The sequence below is a fragment of the Antechinus flavipes genome, chromosome 1 (genome assembly GCF_016432865.1).
Source record: "Antechinus flavipes isolate AdamAnt ecotype Samford, QLD, Australia chromosome 1, AdamAnt_v2, whole genome shotgun sequence".
In the NCBI taxonomy this organism is placed as follows: domain Eukaryota; kingdom Metazoa; phylum Chordata; class Mammalia; order Dasyuromorphia; family Dasyuridae; genus Antechinus; species Antechinus flavipes.
In genome coordinates this window covers 559728876-559750808 of record NC_067398.1, presented here as the reverse complement: position 1 = coordinate 559750808, position 21933 = coordinate 559728876, and the positions used below count along the sequence as shown (strand labels likewise).

Below are 21933 nucleotides of genomic sequence, written 5' to 3'. Positions count from 1 at the left end.
CTTCCCTTCTAATCTTGTCTGCATTAGTGTTGTTGGTACAAAAACTTTTCAACTTAATATAATCAAAATTATCTATTTGGTATTCAATAATGAGTTCCAGTTCTTCTCTGGTCACAAATTCTTTCCTTCTCCACAAATCTGGCAACTAAATTATCGTATGTTCTTCTAATTTGCTTATAATATCACTATGTCTAAATCATGGACCCATTTCAACCTTATCTTGGTATATGGTGTTATGTGTGGTCAATGGAAGGCAGCGATATTTTGGCATTTTATCTTGATATTTTCATCACCCAGCACAATACCATATAATTTATTTGGGGCAAAGAAGAGGTAGGATCTGGTTTGAAGTGAGGATTTCATCAGTGTAGGGAACTCACAGTCTGAAAATCTTCCAGTGCTACAAATAAACAATTGAATACAATAATTTTAGAGAGACTATTGTCTAATAGTCACTGAGAAATGATTTTCTCATGGTTATGTAGCAGGTAAGTAAGAGGCAGAACTTTTCTATATTTCTTCCAAAACCAGTTCTCTATCCACTATGTTACAATGTCCTTTGCCTCATACATAAAAGGTGTTTAATATACATATCTTGTACAAAGTAACTGAATCTAAATATTAGAAAAGTTTTGTTAGGTTTGTTCAACTACTTTTGAATCTATCTCATTGCATTACTATCTAATGTAGAAATTCTACAATTTTTTATAAGTAGTAGAACTCTTCAGTTTATATTTTCTTTTGTACCATTCTCAATTCTATTCCAAATCTTTCCTCTAGTTCTCTTACTTGATTTTCAAAATTCCTTTTGAGATCTTCTATGGCCTGAGCCCAATTCTTATTTTTATTGTAGGCTTTGGATTTAATCGTTTGACTTTGTGATCATCTTCTGAGTGTGTGTTTTGATCTTCCTTGTCATCATAATTTTCTATGATCAGAAATGTTGTTTGTTGTCTGCTTATTTTCCTAATCTATTACTTGACTTTTAACTTTTTGTTAAAATAAGGATCTGTTTTCAGGTTGAAGAGCTCACTATCCCAAGCTTCGGGGATTTTGTGCAGCTGTTTTTCAGAGATCCTTCAACGGACCTGACCATAAGCCCTCTTTTTCTGCCCTGGAATTGTTAGGAGTGTCCCCACCCCAGTGTAGCTGTAAGATCTAGTGTTCTAAAGCAACAAAGTCCTGTTTTACTGATTCTGGAGCCAGGGCCAGGCCTGGGGCTGTGCTGGCACAACTTGAACAGCCATTGCATGCTGAATTCCCACCCTGGTTCCACAGGTCTTTTCTGCTGAGCTTTGAAGTTGCCTTCTGCTGGAAAATGTTCTACTCTGTCTTTTGGGGTGTTCTGAAACTCAAATCTCTTTAGAGTCATTTTTAAAAGAAATTTGGAGTAGTTTGGAGGTGAGGTTGGGCAAGTTTCTGCCTTTACCATCTTGACTCTGCCTCTCAACCCTTTCAGTTTAAACAAACATTTTGCAGAACACTTGTAGTAAAATCCTATAAAATTATTATTTTTAATGAAAATTAACAAAAGATATAAATTTCACTTAAACAAAAAAAAAAAAAAAAAAACAAATTTGGAGTATTTAAAGATTCCCTTAAAGTGTTTGAGACATACTAGTCTAGACTATTTTGTTGACAAGAAAAACAAAAATGGGCAAGAGATTCACCAGCCTTAGCCTCTCCTAGTAGCAGGGGTTACTGACATGTACCAACACACCTGGCTATGAAATTCTCTTCATCTTTGGAAACCCCCCTCCCATCCCAAAACGTCTTTCTCATTTTGCCCTCTTTTCACTTCCCCCACTCCAGGAAAGGAGAATGTTTAATTTAACTCAATTGTAGATCCAGAAACAACACAGAATCCTACCCACTTCATTATTGAATTCAAATCTACCTCCATGGTGTTTTCTGCCAATAATTACCACAAAATTAATGGCCTAATAAATTAGTACCTTGCAGAGTTTTTTTTCTTATGTAAGGGCATTTCTATGTAAATTATTCAATCTCTCAGGAACCATCTATACTTCAATAGAAATTCCCAAATGGTAGGGTCTGTCAGGAAGAAAAAGAATGAGTGTTTTTGTTGGTACTCTATCATTGGATTTTTCCCCTTCTCTTTTCCTTTTTTTTTTTTCTTTCTATCTCACTCTGCTAATCTTTGGACTAGAATCTGTCTTAAATTATCCAAAAAAAAATTTTGGAGAATGAAATAGTCTCTGTAACCATCATCAACTCATCAGGAAATCATCAAATTTCTAAAAAAGAACAACCAATGCCTGGCCTGGCTCCACTATCATTTGTAGGAGCGCATAACATCCTTCTTTATGTCTAGTGAATGACAGAGAGAGACAAAAGGATTAATGCTGTACAGAACAGAGATAAAACTTAGACCCTCATAGCATCTCTCTCATCTCTCCTCTTCATTTATGTATCTACCATCCTAGACCAAGTTTTCATCATGTCTTGCCCAGATTGTTGGCAAAAAAAGTCTCAATTTGGTTCTTCTTTCTTCTAGTCTCTCCCCTCTCCAATCTATCCCTCACCTAGTTGCCAAAATAAACTTTCTAAGGGAATGAACAAGATACTTAACCTCATCAAGTTTTGATTTTCTCATCTGTAAAATGGGGGTAGAATGCTTTTCATATCTACCTGACCAAGAGGCCATGGGACTAAGGTAATGTAAATATGTATATGCATATATAATATATGCAAATAGTTTTGAAAAATGTAAAGTGCTATAAAAATGTGAGTTGTTTTAAACATGATAAATCCTAGACTGAGTGCTAAGAATCCTTGTGTGACTTGGGCAGACTACTTAATCCTTTTTAGGTATAGGTCCCTTATCTTTAAGATGAGAAACCGAAGTAGACCAGGAATTCTCAAACTTTTTGGTCCTCTTTATAGTCATAAAAATTTTTGAAGACCTCTTCCCCTCAAAGAATTTTGTTTTGTGAATTATATGTCATTCACCATTTTAGAAATTATAATGTCTTATTAATGTTACATATATAGTTTTACCTAGTGAATTTCCTGAAAGAGTCTCAAGGACCTCTAGGGATCCCTGGACCATACTTTGAAAGCCCCTGAACTAGTTCTGAAATTCTATGAATCCATGATTATCTACAAATGAAATCCCATTGCTGCTGTTTTTCAAGTAGTAGGGAAAATGTTCTGTTCATTATAAAAATAACCTTTACCAATATATGGGGCTATTTGGGCACTATGTATGCCTATGTTTTCAGATCATTCAGTTCAAGGAAACAAGTATTTAATGTTTATTATGTACCAGGCGCTGTACTGACTGGAGATAAAAGATAAGAAAATCGAAATTGTTTCTTGACTTCAAGGAGTTTACATTCTCCTGGGATGACGAGGGGAAAGAGGTGAAGGTAGGGGTACAGAAAGTAATAAACAAACTTGAGATCATAAATGCTATAGCCATACTTGACTTTGAGCTTTCAAATGCAACAGATGTAAAAGGTAATTTAATCTATTCTTGTACATTCAAACCAAACTTGTACATTTGAGTTTAGAAGAAAATATGGCACATGATCCCAGAAATATTAGATGGGAACAGAGAATAAGAAGACTTGATCTTCTTGATTTGATCCTCTCTGTGCTATTATTTTAAAATTGTAAAGATTTTGAAAATTCTAAAGGATTTGAACCTAAACAAAGCAGTAGAAAGCACATATCTTTTGTCATTTAGTAAAAAAAAAAAAAAAAAAATTGTGTTTTCCTTTCTTTTTTTCATCCAGAGGGACACATTGCCTTGTCTCTCAATAACTCAGTGTTCTTCCTCTCCTTTAGCATGCACTTAAGACTATTCATGATCTTTTCAAAAATGCAAAAGAGAAAAAATGCCCTGAATAAAGTGGTGTTCTTTTGTTGTAAGACAGAGTAGGAAAATGAGCAAGGAAAGCATATTATATAGACAATTTCTTTGCAAAAACAGATCATCTATGCATAGAGAGCCTTCCCAATGAAATCCTTATTGAAAGCTGAACTCAAGTGGTAACTGAAGGGTAGGGAGGACAGTATGCTACATAAGGAAATAGTGATCACCAGTTCTGTTACTCAGGATTGGCCACCTCTGCCAACACAATGGATTCTGTGAATGATCAACAATAGATTTTTGTCTTTCTTTAAAGTTGTTGGCCTACAGAGGACAATGCATACCTTGGAAATTTACTTTAGTACCAGACAGAAATTCTTCTATATTACCTAACACAAACCTACTTTTCTTTCAGTGGAGGCTACTAGTTACATGATTTTCTATATCTCCATGGTTTTTGACCCAATGGTCATTTTTCAAAGGCAGAGCATATTTTAACCACAGATGATACACAGACTAAATCAGGTCAAGTAGTCCAGAACAATCCATCAAGATAGTAAAGTATGGGAATCAAGACAGGTTCCCAAAATGCAAAGCAGTGTTGCCAACTGTCTCCTTCAACCCAAAATAGAGTGTGAGTCACAAATGACAAAGCAACATAGCACACTGAATGAGTTATTATGATTAAACATTTATAGCAACATTTTTTAAAAAGACAAGGGGGAAGGGAGGGAAAATGTCTTTCCCTATAACCTACTAATTCTGAAGTAAATGGAGCAAGAAAACCCAAGCCAAGAAGCCCTGTAATAATAATTTCAAACACTGTGTGCAGAAAAAGCAATTTTCCTCTTAGTCCATGTTCCAAATCCACAATGATATAAATACTAAACAACAGAGAAAAGTGCCACAAATACTTAGGGAGGCAACAATGCAATTCCACAATGATATAATTATGTGTTTGGAGCTAAATGACCCTCTCAAAGATAGCCAGACTGTCTTTCTTCTGTATAGATCTCAAAGAAGAGAACTGAGCAAAGAAAGCCATTTTATAGCTATTAAAATCTCAACATTTGTCTACATTTCAAAAAGAGGGCAAATTGAGAATAGACTAAGAAGCCACTTTAGATCTACTCAAACTGCCAAGCCACTGGGATTTTTCCCAGTTTCTCTCTGATTGTACAAAGTATAATTTTACAATCCTTATTCATGGCAATTTCCAATAGTCTGTTAATTCTCAGGAAGGCCTTTTAAACAGGGCCATTAAGGGGCTTAGTTAACAAGGAGCTGGGAAGGGAGGTGAGTAGGACACTGAAGGAAGCTTCTCCATACTAGTTATAGAAATTTCTTCTCCAATATTATTCCCATCTCCTTTTACATCCTGAAGAGAAGTCACGAAGCTCTCATTTGTTCATGTTTATTCATTCCTCCGACCAGGCAGTGGAAAGAGATTCTACTGAGGATTTGGGGGTGGTGGAGGGCCGCCTTCCAGCCCAGCAGTTATTTTTGCAAAAACTTTAGAACAGGCGAGACATCCCCCATTCCCCTCCCACCCTCAAGGCAGCCACAAGTCTGCTCCTCACACCCAAGTTAAGCAAATAGTGGGTGAGAGTTCAGACTGGGAGGCTAGATTCACCAGACCCCTCAGGGGAGGTAGAAGAACAGAAATAGCTCCTTCCCTCCGTGCCTAAGAAAGCCCAGATGAGAAGAAAACCCTTTTCCCCCGGAAGGTAGCTATGTCTTACTGGAGGAACCCACATGTTCCTGGGCTATAAAGAAGCAAAAGCATCTGGTAGAGTCTTCACCAGCTGATATTAAATGAAGGAACTGGAAGCCAGAGGATGAGGTGGGGGAAGAGAAAAGGCTGGCAAAAACAGAGGGAATCACATGTTTCTCATTTAGAATCACAGAGAAGTGGGCCAACATATGCTCCAGTAAGAGAATGGGTACCTTCTTGGAATGGAGGCCAGTCTTAAAACCTTTGTTCTCTTTCAGGGATATCTTTAAGGGATGATGTCATTGTAGGTTATATCTAGGCTTCTAGAAAAAGGTAGAGATAGAAGATAGCTCTTTGATTGTGTACTCCACCTTCATCACACGACATATAATAATAATCATAATCATAGCTAACATTTATATAGTGCTTACTATGTGCCAGGCACTGTGCTAAGAAATTTTAAATTATTATCTCATTTGATCCTCACAACAATCTTTGGAGGTAGATACCATGAGGAAATTGAGACAGTTTTAAATGCCTTGCCTAATACTCAAGATATCGGGAAGAGAGAGAGAGAGAGAGAGAGAGACAGAGACAGAGAGAGAGAGAGAGAGATGTTTTTTTTTTTTCCTTCTCATATACACACATATACACAGTTCTGTAATCCATAGTTCAGGAACATATCAATAAACTGAAGAATATAGATACATACATACATAAATACTTACATTTTTAGATAGATATACAGTTCTGGACTCCATAGTTCAAAAAGACATCAATAAATTGGAGAAAACACACACACACACACATGCACGCACAGAATTCTGGACTCCACAGTTTAGAAACACATCAAAAAACTGGAGATGTCCAGCCAATCAATTGATCAATCGATAAGCATTTATTAAGTAATTTAGCCAAGCACTGTGCTAAACTATGCAGAGAAGGGCAATGAGTATGATGAAGAGTCTCAAGTTCATGCTATATAAAAACTGTTGAAGGAAGTGTGTATTTTTTAGCCAGGAGATAAGAAGACCTAGGCAGTACATGAGAGCTGTCAAAATGTTTAAAGGATTGTCATGAGGAAGAGAGATTATAGTTGTTCTAGGAGCAATGAAAGATTTCAAAAAGGCAAAATTAAGTCTTAAAGTCAGGAAATACTTTCTAATAATTAGAGCCATCCAGAAGTAGGATGGGCTACCTTGAGAAAAAAGGGGGTCTCCCCTACCCCTTCCTCCCAACCCTAGCAATATGACAGAGGTCTTCAAGCCAACATTCACCCAAGATGGGACAACCATTTCTCAAATATGTTGTCAAGGGGAGTCTTGTGCAGGTCTCTGAGGATACTTTCAGTTTAGAAATTGGTGGCTTTGTCATTCTATGTCTGGGGAAAAGGGGTGATATGTTAAAATGCTAGGTAGTCAATTCCATAGGGAGCTAAAGTAATTTATGTTGAATCATTGCAATGTATAAATAAAAAGCCGTCATTGTTTTGTAGTGGCTCTGTATTTAAAGAAGGTATTATTGAGCTCCTCTTAAAACCTCAGTGGTATCTTCCTCTCTCCTCATTTGAAAGAGCAAATGCTGAAGATTTGGGGGATGTGCAGCAAAGTGGGCCTAGAAACCCCCTTAGCCCTTTCCAACATAATTTATTTTTAGATCTGGGCTGATTCAGCTAACTCTCAATCACTGAGCTTCTTTATTTGAAAGGCTGACATACATAATTGCAGTCTTTTGGTAAAATACTAACAGCTAACATTTACATAGTACTTACTCCGCACCAGGCATTGTAGCGAGTGCTTTACAATTATTATCTCATTTGAGCTTCATCACAACCCTAGATGGAAGGTATGAAAATTCCCATTTTACAGATTAGGAAAATGAGGCAGAGGTTAGGAACTTGTCCAGAGTTAAAAAGATAACCGTCTGAGGTTTGAAGACCACTATGATGCCTATCTATAAACCTCAGGCTGGGGCATCCCATGAAGGAATCACCGTAACTTCTTAGCCGCCTTAATTGTCAGAATGTTCTCCAAGGTTACCTGCTAAAAGTACACACTGGAGGACGTGTTAGAGAGGAGCTCATGGAGATGGACTCCAGCTAGTCTCCAATGTCCAAAGAGGAGGCTGGTCACTGCAGGATCTCTGGCTGATGGTTGAGACATGACCCAGTTTCCTTCTTACTTTTGGTAAACCTGCATCCCTAGACACCTTCCTGAAGTCACTCTTAAAAGGAAATTCACCAGAGACCAGGAACAAGCTCTTGAAAGGACTCCCGGCTACAGCTGCTGCCAGTCAGACATGCTCGGAATCCCTAATGCCATCCTACCCCGCGAGCAGAAGAGGGCCAGCAGTAATTGGCAGATTTCCCCTGCCCTCGCAGCCCACCCTTCTCCTTCCCAAAGAGATGAAAATAACACACTGCTCCAAATACTGGCCAACTCTCTCTTGGCTAGTCAGTAACAAAGGTCTTTAGTCTTGTCAATTATGGAACACAAAGGGCCCACACACTGGAGAAGAGGGAAAGGGAAGGAAAAGGGGAGGGGAAGGGAAGGGAGCTGGCAGCCCGGGGCTGTGGTTAAGTGCCCCTGAGCTTCTCAAGTATCCCTTTTGTGTTGTGTGAGTGCCGGCTCTCCCGGCTGAAGGAGCCAGGCTTGCTGACACTCTGCCTAGCTGTTGCCTGCAAAATGTTTATATACCCGTAATTGTGTCAATTTCTGTTAATTAGCACTGAAATTGAGCTGGCGGGCTGGAGCAGTCACAATAGTCCCCTGTTATTCAGAGAACTGGGTGTCATGCTCCAGAATAGTAGGCGGGAGACAGGGAGCTCGGTATGCTCCCGCCCAATAGGCGCTGTTGGCAAGGAGCAAAGGGCAAGGCGGGAGGGGGTGCTGCTCTGCCCTTTGAATGTTAGAGTTCATTGCCTCATGGTGCTAGTTGACTAGTGCCATCTTAACTGTATATAGCAAGAACTGTTATGTGCAGATGAGGAAGAAGTCCCTCTCTACTCCCCACCAGTCAGGCCACATAGGGAGGAATATTTTGTTCCGCTGCCACCCTGCAGGAAGAGCAATCGCAACCCAGAGAATGTCCAAATGATGCACCAAGATGGCGGACTGGATAGGATGGCCCCTTACCAACCATATGGAAATCATATCATATAAGCAAAAGTAGAAGGAACCAAGGACTTTTCAGCAAAAATAAAGATTTAGACAGGACATAACAATCCCAATATTTTTCCTTGAAATATTGGCAAGGATTTTTTAATAATATTTTAGTTTTTCCTGATTACATTCTGTTCTTCCCTCTTCCACTCACCTTCACCCCAAAATGGTAAGCAATTTGTTATAGGTTGTACACATGCAATTATATAAAATATTTTCATATTTGTTATAATGAAAGGAAGGAAGGAAGGAAGGAAGGGAGAGAAAGAAAGAAGGAAGGGAGAGAGGAAGAAGGAAGGAAGAGAGGAAGAAGGAAGGAAGGAAGGAAGGAAGGAAGGAAGGAAGGAAGGAAGGAAGGAAGGAAGGAAGGAAGGAAGGAAGGAAGGAAGAAGAAGGAAGGAAGGAAGGAAGGAAGGAAGGAAGGAAGGAAGGAAGGAAGGAAGGAAGGAAAAAGAGAGAAAGGGAAAGAAGGAGGGAAAGAGGGAGGGAAAGAGGGAAGGAGGGAGGGGAAAAGAAAAGAGAAAAATAGTACTTTTCAGTCTGTATTCAGATAACATCAGTTCTTTTCCTAGAGATAGATAGCATTTTTCATCATGAATCCTTTGGGATTGTCTTGAATTACTGAATTATTGAAAATAGCTAAGTCATTTGCAGTTCTTCATGGTGCAGTATTGCTGTTACTATGTACAACGTTCTCCTGATTCCACTCACTTTACTTTGTATCAGTTTGTGTAAGTATTTCCAAGTTTTTCTTGCAGGGCTATTTTAAGCAACAGAGATAATATGTATATATATTCTGTGTAGCTCCAGAGGCCAGAATAAGAGCCAACAAGTGGAAGTTATAAAAGGAAGAATTTTATCTAATATAAGGAAGATGTTTTTGAATAATTAGTGCCATTCAAAAATGAAACAAGCCATCTTGTAAGGCAGACAGTTTCTTTTTGATGGTTCCCCCACAGTTTCTCCACAGCTGTGGAGAATATTGTATAGAACTCTGCATTGAGTGGAAAATTGGAACAGATAATCCAAAAATCCATTCTGAAGCCAAGATTTTGAGATTCTATCATTCCAGTCCAACAGTCTCATTTGACAGATGAGGAAACTGTTGTTCCTTTCCCCTTGGAAATACATAAAAAGTCCAGGTCATGCAATGCATAAACTACTAGGCAGATGCCCAAATGCTCAGTGGAGTAATGTCACTCTGAGTTTGGAACAGCTTTCAGTGGAGCATTGTACAATAGCCAAGCAGTAAAGGAACACCAAACCTAGGGATAGTTGCCTGGTTCAGTCTGACCTATACCAGGTTGTGTGGAACCCAATTTGTAGAAGAACTGGAAAGGAAAGCAGTTTTTCTTGGGTGAAAAACAGCTTTTACATCTCACATTTGGCTTTGATGGGATTAAGAGCCAAATTTTGTTTGTGTTTCCAAAAAATGTCTGAAGAAAAAAATTGCAAACTGCTTTCAGGTTTATTTGAATTGGTGATTGAGTACATATTCCAGGTCTGCTCACAGGGATTGAGTTTCATGAGAGAAATGTTTTAAAAGTCAATAACCGGAATATCAAGCAGACAACTCCTATTATATGTTGTTGTTCAGTTATTTTCGATTGTGTCTGACTATTCATGACTCCATTTGGGATTTTCTTGGTAGAGATACTGGAGTGCCATTTCTTTCTCCAGATGAGGAACTGAGGCAAACAGGACTAAGTGATGCCCAGGGTCACACAGCTAGTAAGTGTATGAGGCTAAAATTATACTCAGGAAGCGGAATCTTCCTGACTCCCTTAATATATTGTTTGTTCTTCATGTTGAAGAGGACAAATGTCAACACAGGATGACATTTTGACTCACAAATGAATTAGATTAAAGGGAGGGACAGTTGTACATCATTATCAGCCTCTCTCTCTTCCAGAGTCATCAAAGTTCAGTGGCAAGACAAAGGTCAGGACAACTGGCAATGACCTGGGATGCAGTGATGACCTTGATATCTTCACTGTCTGACCAAACTCTAAGTGTTCCCCAGCACCTGCTTCAGCTGCCTTCATGACCTTTTGGAGAAAATTGTTCTATCTGCCCATTCTGCCCTGGGAAGTCTTCACATGCTTGGGCTAGGTACCCTCCTAGCTCACATATGCATTGGAAGCCTATTGGTTATCCTAATGAATATATTGCTTGTCTACCCATAAGGACATCACAATAACATCCCAAGACTCAGGGATGGAGACACCCTAAGTTCAGGGCATCAGGTGAAAAAAATAAGATATATAACCATCGTTCTCTTTCTCCAGAACTTCTCCAGTGCGCGCACGTGCGCACACACACACACACACACACACACACTGCAATAAACACCTCTCTAACCTGTCAATTTCATACATGCATTGGAAGTTGTGGAATTACGACTTTATGCCTATAATTCATTAGTTTATTCATGATCGGAGTGTGCTTGAGCCAACTCACACCAGTTCAAGAGCCAATTGTTAAATTTCCAACATATGTGTTTATACCTTGGAAACTGGCTAGAAAAGAGAGATTGATTCTTTTTTGTTGTTGATTGTCTAGATTTAAGAAAGTGATGGAGAAAATAATAATGTAAATTAAATATAAAATATTTATTAAATTATATAATTTATGAATAATATATAATATATGTTAATCTATAATAACTTATATTATCATATTGCATATTAAATATAATGAATAACATAAATATAAAAGTATATGTAAATACTTTTTTTTTCAGAAAACTAGTTATTCATTTACTAGACAATACTAAGTAAAAACTGTGGAGATGTTTTACATAGCATCTGACTCTTCATGACCATTTGGGATTTTCTTGGCAAAGATACTGAAGTAGTTTACCTTTTCCTTCTCCAGCTCATTTTATAGAAGGAAAAACTAAGATAAACAGGGTTAAGTGACTTGTCCAAGATAATACAACTTATGTCTGACACCAGATTTGAACTCAGAAATTGAACTCATGAAAACTTTCTGACTCTAAGCCCAGCACTCATTCCATCTACTGTGTTACCTAACTACCCAAATAAATACTACTTAAGTATAAAGTAACTGTGGCTAGTCTATCTTTTCCCAGGTTTGTATTCAGCCAAAAACAAATTTCATATCTTGAAGTTGGTTGTGCAAAAGATGTCTTTAAGAAAAACAACATTTCGCAGGCATTTACTTCCATAGCAATAATAAACCAAATGATAGTTTACTAAGTGCCTACTTTATGCCATGCTATTAGAAATACAAAAATATAATTAGTGAAATGATACACTTAAAGATCTTACATTCTAGAGATATGGTCCCTAATTCCTGACCATCTCCTCCATAGCATCATCAATTACCTTGATACCCACATCATATGCTTAGGAACTACTTTTGTGTGATCCCATTGTAAAGATTAAGATAGACTCCCCTAGATCATTGCTTAAGGAAAACTCCAACCGTACTTCACTTCACTTCTTCTCAGGTCAACTTTTCCACTGCTTCACTGATCACCATCATTATGTACCTCTTCCTCTCACCTCCCACCATATGTTATGATCAAATCCATTTTGCTATTGCTCTCAGGTGGGATATGTTAGTCTACTCTACTATGGACCCACACACTATCCCTATAAATTTCTAGACCAAGGAGCCACTCCAACATCACAACTCCTCCATCTATATTATCTTCTGCATTAAAAGGGAGATATAGATTGTTTTTGCTATTTGTATTTGTATTCCTAATGCTTAGTAGAGTATGTAATATAACTTAGGTGTTTAATAGATGATTTTTTCATTTATTCACTAATTCACTTATTCATAAGTATATGCCAAATAAATACAAAATAATGAAGAAGGCATTCATACTTAGGAGGACCAGTAAAAAGTCATGTAGGACTTTGACGTTTGAAGTCTGAGTTTGAAGAAAACTAGCAATTCTAAAAAGTAAAAATGAGTAGGGAGTGCATTTCAAGAATGGAGGATAACCAGTGCAAACAAAAATGGAATGTGTTCAATGAGTTAATAGAAAAAAGCTAGTTTGACTGGACCAAAAAGTATGAAAGCAAATAAGACCTGAAAAAATAGGTTGTAGCTGGTTGTAAAGTGTTTAAAATAAAAAGTTTCAAAGCAATTGAAACTAAAAGTAATACGGAACCATGGATGTTTTTTGAGTATGAGTGTAACAAGTTTAAATTATGTTTTCGAAATATCATTTTTGCAGTTGTGTAGAAAACAGAGATTGGAGAAGGCAGGGTTAGGACAAGTAGACTAATTGAAATTCTATTTTAAAAAGTGGTGGCTTTATAAATGAGAAAAAAAATAAACCATATTTGAGATGTTTTGGAAATTGAATCAGCAACTGATTGGATATATAAGTATGGTGGACTTGACCTGATTTGGACTCTTACTAGTTTAGGTCTGATATTGAAATAAGACACTTGAAAATCATTCAAGTGTTTAAAAAATGATATTTGTTTCCTTTTAACCATAGAATAGGAAAAAATATTGAACAAGGATACATCATTTAGCTTAGGTAGACATAACCCTACTCTCCAAAACATCCTCTATATGTATGGTCAGTAAGGCAGAATGTGGTGACTGCAAGGTATTTAGGACACTTGCCAAAGCTGAAGCATCCTGACTCCACAAAGCTGGATTTTTCTATACCCTTATATAAACAGGAAGCAATGTCCATGTAGCCTAAACTCACCAAAAAAGCTACCTATGGTATATGGGCCTTAACCCTCTGATCTAATCAAGTCTTTAGAAATATTTTCTTTTCTTTCCTTTTTTTGTGTAAATTTTAAAATTTTATTTTATTCTGAATTTAAGAAATAAAACAAGCATTTTCATAACATAGAATAGGAACAAAAGTGATTATATATGAAACTACAAATCAATTACATATTTCTTGTTATTTCTTTGAAATATGCAATAAAAGTATCATAACTTTTCTTTTCTTTTTTCCTTTCATTTTCTACCCCACTCTAGAGAAAAATTAGACACAAATATGTATACATGTAAAATCATTCTATACTATACTTCTATTGATCAGTTCTTTCTCTGGATACAGATAGTCTTCCTTCATAGGTCCTTTGTAGTTAATTTGGGTATTTATAATAGTCAAAATGACTTAGTCGCTCAAAGTTATTCTTAAAACAATATTGCTATTACTATGTGCTGTTGCAATTGCTCTTCATTATTTTAGGCAAGTCTATCCATATTTTTCTAAAATCAATGAGCTTATCATTTCTTATAGCACAGTAGTTTTCCATCATGATCATATACAACAACTTGTTCAGTCATTCCCTGGGAACATTTTCCTGGCTTTTTGGAAGAACTAACCTAATCTACATGGTTTGTGTGGGAATGGGGAACATATGGCCCATCACAAGGAATGATGGAGATTGGGGAATCAATGATAATTTCAATGTAGCAAAGCTCAATGATTAAAAGAATGGTGATGTTCTCAACAGAAATAGGGAAATTAAAAGCAAAAATTTGGATAAAGAAGAAAATCTAAGTTATATTGTAGACATGTTGCTTTGAAATGTCTATGAAACATTCAGTTAGAAATGTCCAATATACAATTAATGATCTTATAGTAAAATTCAGGAGGAAATTCAGATTCAGGGAGGTAAAATAACTTGCTTTCAGGTTATACATTTGGAAAATGTCAGAACCAAGACTCACATTAAGGGCTTTTGATAAAGAAGTTCAGCACTCTTTCCATCATAGCATATTGATTCACATTAGTTAGGGTAACTTTAAGGAGGCAGAACTGTCATTTATCCATTCACTCAATAATGATTTATTGATCCCTTGCTATTTAATTAGCACAGCCATTATCTCTAACCACTGTCATTATCTTGGTTGGCATTCTCAGCATTGGAAATATTATAGTGAGGAGAAGGGACAAGAAAGGCATGGTGTGCTTTCTTCAGCACACAGAATTACCTTCTTATTCTTTCCCATATTTCTCTCTCGATCTCTCCAACATCATTCTTCTTCTCTGATGACTCTTGGTATGAATATGCTTACCCAAAGCACAAACACTAGAGAAATAGGGAAAAGTGCCACCTCTGAATAGCTTTTGTACCATTCCAACAATTCGTAATTATGTTCATGGCATTTTCCACTGGCATTTTCTGCACATGAATGGAGTACTCCATAGCAAATAGAGTGAAAGATACATCTAATTAAGCATTGCTGTAGAGGATCTCCTTTTCTTCCTCTTCTCCCATAGGGTGGCTGGCATGTAATACGTTCACAGTAACTATTTGTTGATTGTCTGAAAGGAAAAGTCAACACATTCTATCACCTTTTCCTAAGGAATTTAAGCAATATAAATTAATCACCATAATGCAGTCACCAAAAGTATCTAGAAAGAGTTTCAGCCAGCCAACACTTGATATCTTGGCCAAGTAAAGATATGGCAGCCAAAGACAACACAGGTTTGCAAAATCTTACTGAGGAAAAGATTGTAAGTAGTGTCATCTTCTGAAACATAGATGGAAAGTGAGGTTTTGAGAAAGCTTAGTTAGAGATCCAACTAGATAAGTTCATCCCGATTACATTAAAGGAAGAAATTGAAAGGAGAAAAAAATAGAGAAAAAATTTAAAAATCCATAAAAATTTTTCCTTTCACCAAGTGTGATAATAGGACTACCACACTTGGACTCAAATATCACAGGCCCAGATATGTACCTGAAGAAAACAAAGATGGAAAAAACAAATGGTTACTGATACACAGAAGACTGTACTAGAAATGATGTAATTTTGAAGGCATTGAAGGGTCAGTTTTCAAGACATCTAAAAGGAGAAAACCAAAGACTTGGTAGGGAATCGAGGTAATCTTATTCCTCATAATTGCCCCCCCCAAATCAATTAAGAGAATACCAATAATTATTCATCCATATGCCAACTTCTTTATGTTTTCAAGTTATTTATGAGACGAATCTACACAATGCTTAGACAAAGCCCTTAATGAAGGAATGGGGAAAGAAATAGATGTTTTAGAAATGTTATTCTATTGCAGATTACATCTTTACAATAACACAACTGACTAAAAAAGCAGAGAAAATACATGATCTCACTACTTATTATTTATTAACTACAAAAATTTTTAAGATTGGTAAAGTAAAACACTGCCAAAAAGGCTCTATTCCAACAAATCATCTCTCATGCATATATCAAAATTGTACAAAATTCTTTGAAAGATGTAGAAGCAGAGATAACTATTCAATAACCCTCTTCTTCTTCATGTCAAATTATATACAGCATAATATTATATACAGCAAGGTATGCTTGATAAATATATCACCATTGTCATGCAAAACATATAGTACAACATCCAAATCAAAAAGATTTCCCTATAAATGATGATATGTTGATTCTATAGAATTCTGAAATATTGTAGAGCCTCTTAGCCAGATAGGCTTTATAATCATTTAAAATAATTTATCTGAATAATCCACACAGGAAAAACTAAGTGGATGAAGAATTGCCTACTTTGATATGCAGTCAGATAAATAATTCATAAAAATTGCACACAGTCCCTCTCTTTCTCTCTCTCTCTCCATATATACGTATGAATTTATATACAGTCATGATAAATAAACAATGAGCTTTAATGTTAGACAGAGAAGGGAGATCAGATTGATTTTCCTTTGGTAGATTAAACAATGCTTTTAATAAACACAATCTTCTTCCAGGAATTGAGGAGGAAGGACCTTTTTAACATCAAGTTCTTTCTAGTGATATTGCATGACTGTGAATCATAGAACAAAGAATTGGATTTATTGTTGTTGTTCAATCATTTCAGTTATGTCTGCCACTTCCCGACTCCATTAAGAATTTTCTTGATAAAGCTACTGGAATGGTTTGCCATTTTCTTCTCCAGCTCATTTTAGAGATGAGGAACAGAGGCAAACAGGATTAAGTGACTTGCCTAGGATCACATAGTAAATGACTGAGATCAGATTTTAATTCAGGAAGATAAGTCCTCCCTTCTTCAAATCTGATGCTCTATCCCCTGCACCACCTAATTTCTAAAATTGGATTTGACAATGGAGAGGCCAGTGATCAACATGAGCAAGCTGCAAAAGGTTACAAGCAAAGAATTATAAAGGAGACTTTACATTAAGGATGTTGTCTAAGAAACACATACAACTAGAAAATAAACAGGCTGCTCACATAACAAAAGAAAGAAAAGAGGGGCAATTACTGTTATCCTATGATAATCAATCTAAAGGAAAGTTTTCAACACTTTGGAGCAGGTATGGCTGGGTTGGGATCTGCATTATAAAATAGAGTACCAACATTGATGAATTCACAAGTTCATTGTATCCTAAAAGTATAGAAGTAATAAGAAATAGGGATTAATAGAAAAATAGATTCAAAAGCCCATTTTTCTGGATTATAGGTGTTTTTAAAATTATCTTTATTATAACTTTGTGTTTGCATCATATTTGTCTCTAAATATGTCCATTCCCACTACCCACCCCAAAATCCATTCTTTATTCAAAGATTTTAAAATAAAGGAAAAAAAAAACAATTCAGCAAAATTAGTCAATATAGTCTGAAGAAATAAGCAATATTCTACTTCCATACTCTATGGTGTATCTCAATGAGAGAGTACCTTTTCTGAACTCTTCTTCAAAGCTGAACATGGTCATTCTAAGTATAGAGTTTTCCATTTATTTAAAGGTTTTGCTGATGGTTTTTTTTACTTAAATGGTTACAAACATGTCAGTTGCTTCCTTCATTCTGCATCTGCTCATATAAGTATTCTCATGTATCTCCATGTTTTCCATATCTATCATTTCTTACCACTCAGTAATAATCTATTACATTGATAAATTATGACTTGTTTAGTGATTCAATAACTGAAGGAACATTGACTTTGTTTCCCATTTTTTGCTGCCACACATTGCTGTTATGAATTCTTTTATGTATATAGAAGCTTTTCTTTCTTTCTTTGATCTTGGAGAATATCCCTGGTAGTAGGCTCTGGTTCAAAGGATATAAACTCTTTCTTTAGCATAATTCCAAATTGCTTTCTGGAATGTTCAGAATTCGCAGCTCCCTCTCTGGTATATTAGTAGGCTTGGATTCTGCAGATTCTCCAGCACTGACTATTTACATTTTTTTTTCATTTTTGCAAATTTCCTGAATGTAAAGTGAAATTTCAGTTTAAGGAAGTATGTCAAGTAGATTAAATAAGAAATGAAATTCTTAAAAGAGGTGTGGAGACAAACTTTAAAATTTGCCTTTATTTTTTGGATTTTATTTTTGATCTGGGGAGAAGGGCAAGATAATTAGCATTAAAAAAATCTAAACATTTGTATAGTAATTTTAATTTCTTAAGCAAAAACCATTAGGCAAGGATAAAATGCTGTTGACCCAATACAATATGTTGTATTCTTACAGTACAACATATACCCATATATAGATGCTTAGTAAATGCTTGTATATTGGATTGGATTAGACTGAAATTTGAAATCCTAAATAATAACTGGCATTTTAATTTTTCCTAGAAAGTTCTCACTTATACTAATGCTTTTTAAATAGTATGTTCTGAAACCGCATCAATATATCATAAGGAAAAACGAAACATTATTTTTCTGTTAGAATTAGCCACAGGAAAAATTATATCTTATAAATATTATTCCAAGTTTTTTTCTTAAGCTTAGGTCTAGTATTATACACATACATACATTTATATAAATAGACATCCAGATATATATAGTGGCACATTTGTGTCCCTTTGAAGAGCATATATATTACTTTCTCTTTATGTATTATATGTATACACACACATATATACCTATTTTCCTACTGTTAAAAGAAAGAGAAAAGGAAATCTATTTGTATAGTTATGTATCTTAAAAATATTACAACCAGCATAGGTATTATTTTTATCAAAGCAGATTGTAACCTCTCCAGACCTTAGCAGACAGTTTTATGAACTGCTGAGACCAAAAAATTTATTACCTGGTGACCAAACTCCTAGTTATGAGAATCTCTGACCTTAGCTGGACAGGTGCTCAGTTGACAGACATAATCTGTCACCAGATTTAAACTTGGAATTTGAAGTCTTTCCAGTTTAGAAATACTTGCCAGAGCTTGCCCTCTGCTGGCCTTGCCTTCAAGAACAAAGGGTAACCTCTGTACCATCACAAGACATCAAAGTAGGATTTTAATAGATAACAAACACATGTATAAGAATGCATATATGTTTGTATATATGTGAAGATATAGGTCAATTAATCAATAAGCAATATTTAAGCACTTACTACTATGTGCCAAGCAATAGGGATATATAAAAGTGGGTATATATATGTACCTTGTCCTTTGGCCTCTTATAAAAGTAGACATTTCTGGTTGATCCCCATTACTTCCTCTGTGCTCTTCTCTTTCCTTACCTCCACCATGATAGGAGGCTCTACTGAAGAAAATTGGCCTTTGATCTGCAAGAACTATTCACTCCATAGTCTTTAGAGGGAAAAATTGTTTCTGTTCTTGATATCTTCCTATCTGCTGCGCTTGTAAGGACTTTTAAAGCCTCTTTTTGAATTTTTGACACAGAAAGAAGGAAAGCCCAAATAGTCCACTCTACTGGCCAGTAGCAAGGACACCTACCATCTCATAGCAATGAGCACATACACTGGCTTAGATGAGCCTCAGACTAGACCTCAAGTCTCTGACTAGACATCAAGTTTCTGATTTCTCCTTCCATCTTGTTTTCTTTCTTAAAAGATGCATTTTAAACTCACAAATTCCAAGTCCAGTTGTCATAACTGCTATTCAATCATCTATGCTCAGGGAAAGAAAAACAGAGCAGAAGCAAAACTTGTAGTGCGGTCTCTGTTTCTCTAGACATGTAACACAATCACTATGAAGTCTCCCTTTTCAGCAAAGTCCCAAGGGAAGACTTGAAAGCTCAGCTGATATAAAAAATAGGATGACAACTAAAATTCTCTTTCCTTTTAAAGAATAGGATGAGTATGATGAAATATTATATGATAATAATGGAATATTATTGTGTTATAAGAAATGATGAGGATCATTTTAGAAAAACTGGACTTAGTTAAACTACTGCAAAATGAAGTAAACAGAACCAGAAGAACATTATACCCAGTAAGCAACACTGATTGATGAAGAGCTATGAATGGCTTAGCTATTCTCAGCAATACAATGATCCAAGATAAATCCAAAGGACAATGGTGAAATTTTATGACTGCTTCCAGAGGAAAAACTTGAATACATTGAATACTTAATTGTTTTAATACAGACTGACTTATGCTGGGTCATCCCAAGCAACAAGATTATTATGGATATAAACAAAGGTGTGGAATTTTAATGAAAGGAGGGTAGAGTCTCATTCAAGCAAATACTTAATTGGCTTACCATCTCTGATATCAGAGACAGGGTAGTATCCAGTCAGGTTACATTGATCTTAGAATGTTCCAAATAAGAGGGAGGGGAATTCCAGAAAAGGAACAGAGTAGATGTGCCAGACTGGAAGAGACTATGTCTACAAAAGAGAGAGCCAATCACAAGAAAGACTAAGCTGAGAAATGCAGAGATTTAAATGATATAGAGAAGATAGATAGATAGATAGATAAACAGAGACCTATACATACATATTACATACTGTAAATATAGGAAGAAAAGATGAAATTTAGTAGGATCAGCATAACAACATCTGCATATCTCCTTGCTATCAGTATATTTAGTCATATGTATATTCTGGGTGAAGCATAGTTAGCAGTTGTTCTGAAAAATATCTAAGGATTTTAGTAGATTGCAAGCTTAATATGTCTTCATTATAATATGGAAGCCAAAAAACCCCAAAAAGCTAATTTGATCATGGGCTATGTTAAGAGAGACAAGGCTTCTGGGAATAGGGATGTAATACTCTGTGCTCTGCCTCATTAGATCTCATCTAGAGTGCTGTGTTCAGTTCTGGCATCAGGATTTTAGAAGGACATGGGCAATACGAAGAATATCTGGAGAGGGAAAACCAGGTTGATGAAGACCCTTGAATTCATGAGAATTATCGAAAGATCTAAGCAGGTTTATCCTGGAAAAGAGAAGAATATAATATAATATATGTAATATATAATATTAAGTATTTGAAAATTTATTACCTGGAGGAATGATTAGATTTCATTTGTTTGGTGTCAGAGAACAGAAACCAGGAACAGTGGATAAAAAGTTAAAAGGAATCAAATTTAGCCTTCATGTCAAGAAATCATTACTAAAAATTGAGCTATTTAAAAGGTGAAATGGGTCCCATCAAGAAGTGATGGTTTCCTCCTCCTTGGGAGACTTCAAGTAGAGACTGAAAGACCATCTATGGTTAACCTAAAGTCAAACTAACTTTTATGTATGGTTTATATCACATGGCCATTGAAGTCCCTTTAAATCCCAAAATTCTGTGATTCTAAATTCATCAATATAGACACGAATGATTTATATATGCATGTACTTATAGTCATAGATATTAATTTAAATACAGAACATAAATATATTGAGGGGTGGTTGCTCAGTTATTTTTCAGCTGTATCTGATTCTTCATGAGCCCATTTGGGGTTTTCTTGGCAAAGATACTGGAGTTGTTTGCTATTTTCTTCTCCAATTCATTTTTATAGATGAGAAACTGAGGCAGAGTTAAGTGACTTGACTAGAGTCAGAGCTAATAAGGGTCATAGGTCAGATTTGAACTCACAAAGATAAGTCTTCCTGACTCTAAGCCCCGAACTCTTTCCACTACACCTTCTAGCTGCTCTACTATAGCTACATCAATATAGATTATTTAGACACATAATATAGTAGGTTTGGAGACAAACACCTCCACTCATACTATATGGTACTTCATCAGGCTGAATTATGCACTAGTCAACAACCAAAATAAGCCTACTGGCATATTTCCTTATTAATTTTTTAATTACTTTAAATTACTTTAATTTTAACTTTAATTACTTTAAAGTAATCAAGGAATATGCTTTGATACTTCCTCATAAGTTATAGAAGCTCTTTTTGTGATGGCAAAGAATTGGAAACTGCAGGAATTCCCATCAACTGGAGAATGACTGAACAAGTTGTGGTATGTGATCATGATGGAATACTACTGTGTTCTAAGAAATGATTAGCTCAATGATCTTAGAAAAACATGGAAAAACTTGAATGAAATAATAAAGAGCAAAATGAGCAGAATCAAG

At 35.9% G+C, this 21933-nt stretch overlaps 1 protein-coding gene and 1 long non-coding RNA gene across 2 annotated transcripts in view; one reads left to right on the top strand and one right to left on the bottom strand.

The window, feature by feature from the left end:
- LY86 (lymphocyte antigen 86) overlaps nt 1–21933 on the top strand; it is a 136249-nt gene that overhangs the window by 14128 nt on the left and 100188 nt on the right. The window lies entirely within an intron of this gene.
- The window catches only part of LOC127544204 (uncharacterized), a 106744-nt gene that overhangs the window by 52775 nt on the left and 32036 nt on the right, over nt 1–21933 (bottom strand). The window lies entirely within an intron of this gene.